This window comes from Toxotes jaculatrix, chromosome 5, assembly GCF_017976425.1.
Source record: "Toxotes jaculatrix isolate fToxJac2 chromosome 5, fToxJac2.pri, whole genome shotgun sequence".
NCBI lineage: Eukaryota > Metazoa > Chordata > Actinopteri > Toxotidae > Toxotes > Toxotes jaculatrix.
Window position 1 is genome coordinate 3,422,418 of NC_054398.1, and position 4,608 is coordinate 3,427,025.

The following is a 4,608-nucleotide window of genomic DNA, read 5'->3' on the forward strand; positions in this document are numbered from 1 at the left end:
ACAGTGCACTCTCAAGGTCAGCTGTGGTGTGTGGAGCTCTGCTCCTACCACAAAGACACAAACATCCCAGCTGCTGTAAAACAACAGTAATAAAATGCAGACAAAGATCCGAGGGAGGCCGGGATGTTACTGCTGCACATGCTGACGTAGATACAGACAAAGAAAGAGAGCAGAACAGCAGAATAATATAGTCAGTTTTAGAAAAAAAAAAGTCTTCTACCCTGTCTACGTACTGGATTGAGAAAATTCTTTTTCCTTTGCAGAGAAGAATTTCATTTTCAGTTCTTTTTGCTTCAGTGCATTATGTTTACAACAGATACTGTCACTCTGAGTCAAAGAGCTCACTGTGAAAGCCTGAAAACACAGACCGTCTGTGGTAGTGTGACCTTTGAGGCAAAGCTTTATAAGACGGAATACAGGAAACAGAGCTTGTACTACATTCACTTTGTGATGACTGAACTGTTCTGTTTCTGTACAGAGAACAGCCTGAGTCAGACGTGTGGTCAAAGCTGGGAAGTTACAGATTTGACCACATAAAAAAAAAAAAATTCACTTACCAGACAGCAGCTCTGTGGGAAGCAGAAGTGTGTTATGGCAAGGAGAATAAAATATCACTTTTCTAAAACCTTTCTACAAATAATTCCTCATTATGTGACCTGCTTCCACCATCCACACATACAAGTGTCCAGACAAAAGTTTGTTCCGCTCTTTCAACACTGGAAAATAGATAAGCTGCAACTGTGTGTCTGTTTTGTGGAGAAGCATACCGGGGGTTTACCAAATCTTTTATTCTGAAAACAGCTGCCTGCTGTGCCTGGAAGCAAGACGGGTGAGAGCGGTGAGCCAAAACAGTAAAGCTGAGGGCTGTAAAACCAAAACAATGAGCTGAAAGATGCTAAAAAGCTCTTTAGAGCTGAGGGGACCTGCAGAGTTGGGTGCTAGCTGTCACTATGAATCTCTCCTTTCCATACGCACAGTCATTTGATTCACTGATAATGTAAAATACTGATAGGTGCAGCTGTAAGTATCTGTGCTGTGAATCTGCTATCTGTTCATTAATTTATGTAAGGTATGGACGTTCAGTGAGATGTGTGTGTGTGTGTGTGCATGCATGTGTTGTCTGCCTCGGGGCTCCCACTCTAAGCCCTGTAAGCCCCTGGTTCCTGTTTATGCAGCCCAGTGGCCCTGGCCCCACTGGGTGTGCGCGACTGGTTGTGACTTAGAGCTTGGCATGGTTGCTGGGCCACAGTTGCCATGTGGCTGTTGCCAGGTGTTGCAGAGAGGAGCGTTAAATACTGAGGGCTCCCAACACCATAGGACTATGCTCAGTGTGTGATGGCACACACAATAAAAGGAAACGTGAAGAGAGGCCAGCTGTCAACACATCATTCAGTCAAGTCAGTTCCCATTGTCTTCATCCGTTGTCTTCATTTTTCTGTTTGTGTAAAGCTGCACCAGAGAAACTATCAAACACAGTTCAAATATGTCAAACATATCAGATATTTTTAAAAATCATTTTGGCCGAGCGGACTTCCTGGTCCTGAATGTGTTTCTGTCAAGAAAAGAGAAAAATATATGAAAAGTTATGCATGTTAAATATTATAAAATATAACATGTTAACTTTTGTGTAAATATATAAATAATATAAATTAAAGAGATACTAACACCATGTCCACTAACAGTTATAACTTTGTATACAAATAAACTAATACATAAATAAATAAATCAACATACTTTAGCATCTTATACTTACAGTCTGATATTAGTGCAATATCAGATATGAATCTTACTGTGACTTTAGAATGTCACTGCCAATTAAAGTTCATAGATAGACAGCACCATTTTTACCACACATTTCCATTTTTTACTTTTTTTTTTAGTTTTGTTTACAAGAGACTAATCCACTTTTCCTGATCCTTGTGCTCCTTTTTAGTTTTAACCCACCAATTTAAGTTTTAGATGTTGACAAAGTAGGAATCTCCTGTTCTTTAAGATGAGGCTTGATGGCTGTTGTCCCTCAACCCTCTTCACTTGCAGTGAGAAACAAAACCTCTCCAGTGTGAAACGATATCCAGACAATCTCCAGCGTCACTTTGCTTAGCAACCAGAGTCAAGCGAGGGCAACAGATCAGACACAGCAGCGATTTTGTAAACCAGTAATCACGTTACCCGTCCCTGTATGAGTTTACAGAGTCACAGGCATCATCTGATCTTCCACAGCTTTTAATGTGATAAAGATTTCTAAATAACCAAAATCCAATCCCAATCAAATTCAGGTTTTAGGTTTGACACCAAAAATGGAAATGTGCAGCTTAAAGGTGACTGTGGCAGGACACTGATAATCTGCCTCAGGGAACTTACCAGAAACGTTGCTCTTCTAGTCATTTTCTAGAAAGTCTAAATTGAGCCATCCAAAATGAGGCCAGCCCCGTCCTTCCATTCACGGAGTCGAGTATAATCCTGAATGGCAGCATTAAATCTTAATGGAGCAGTTCAATAGCTTCCACTTTAATCTGGCTTCCAGATACATCACGTGAAGTGGAGGAGAGATCTGTTACGCACCACAGGAAACAGGTCAGGCGGACAGGTCGAGGCTAATGCTTCATCTGTTTCCCTGTCAATCATGCTGTCGCTCTCTCGAGTCTTGGACATTAACAGTTCATTTACTTTACTGCAGAATCAAAACAAATCAGACTCGTGAAACAGGAGGGGATTAAACGCCGTTTATTCCTTCTTTTTGGTTTACAAACAAAAGGCACCATTGATTTATTGTTTTTGGAGTTTCACATCGACACTGACTGTGGCAAGAACGCCTGTTCCTCCTTCTGAATCTCAGCATAGTGGCCTGTAGTCATTACGCAGCTCAAAGCAGGAGTGATGAAACCAGAGTCACCTCAGGACCCACATGAGCAACACATTTTAAAATGAACACTGACACTCCAGTCAGTCTGAGTGCAATCACAACCTCAGGCTAAAGCATATGGACCCATGATGTGTCAGACATGTAAAAAGAAGCAAACATAATCTCTGAGCCATGAAAACAAGAAGCTGGAAAGTAATAATAACAATAATAATTAGAATAAAATAAAGAAAAAATAAAACTACCACTCCTACTTTGATGCAGGTGATCAATGCACAGGCCATCAAATCTGAAACATCCAGGAGAAAAACAGACTGGTAACATTTGTACTTCACGAAAACAGTGCATTAACACAGGTTTAAGCAAGAAAATAGATTTTTTTTTAAATAAACAACAAAAAAAAGCATTTAGTCCTACAAAAGCCTGACAAGAAAAAAAGAAAAGACAGAACTATTATTATTATATACATAAACCAGTTTATGTGCCAAATCCAGATGAGATTTTCAAAAACTGTGACCCATTATTCAAAAGACAAATTTCCTTAAAGACCCTGAAAACCTATTTTCTCCATCAGCCTTTACTGAGACACAGGAATCTACATGCGCATGTGCATGAAACTAGGAACTCTGCTTATTTCATGTAAGATTTCTGTAGGCTATTTGTTTTTTTTGTGCTCTTACTGGATTGAAATGGGACAGTGTTACTGCACCAATCAGGACTTTGGTAAATCTGAATCCAAATCTGACGGCAGGTCAGACCAGTGCAACGGAAATCTGATCAAACCACACCTGCACAGTCCTGATCAAGCAGATTATCTGGGTTTTTCCAGAGTTAACCTCTAAGTAAGAAACACTTAAGGATGTTTATTTACCAGATTTAAAAGGAATAGTTTGCCTTTTTGGAAAATAAGCTAAAGGTTAGATGAAAGATCCCACTCATGTTTATGCAACACATATCTAAGTGAAGCCAACAAACACTTAGAACAAAGACTGGGAACAGGGAGACAGTCAGACTTAATCTGTCCAAAGGGTAATAAAATCTCTGATGCTCACTAACCCGTTGTCTCATTCTCTAATCTGAACAAAAACTCAAGCGTAAACAACACACTGTGTCATAAGGGTTTCTGTGCCAGAGTATTTCTCAGCCTGGTGCATTAACTTTCCAGAGTCTTGACGTGGAGGTTGTCACGTAACCAGTAAGCGAGACTTCAGGTAGTTTACTGGCTAAGAAGGTAAATTCATTTGTGAGCTTTAGAGGCAGGTGCCATTTTGTTTCCGTTGATCAGGGCCAGGCAGCTGTTACCTCGTGTTTCCAGCCTTTAAGCTAAGCTAAGCTAAGCTAAGCTAACTAGCTGCTGGCTCTCGCTTCATATTTACTGTACAGGCATGAGAGCTGTATGAACTCAGCAAGGAAGTTAAAAAAAAAAAGTTTATTTCCCAAAAACTCTTCTTTTAACTGACTGTTCTAAATGTTACGAGAAAATCTAAATTTTTTTATTTTAATTTGAAACCATGTTTTCAGGGGCTTTAAAGTATTTGAGTAAAAGGATCCATGTGACTCGATTCAGGATTTGTTCCACGCACAGCTAATGCGGATGTTAACTTTTGTGTAATGCCCTGTTTGATGGACAAACTGTTGGTATAATTCAGTAGTGTCAAAAAACGAGAACATGAAAGGGACCCGTTCCTCTGTCTCACTTCTCAAATCACAGGAACGAGCTTGAAGAAAACCCTGAATCAGACATGCCA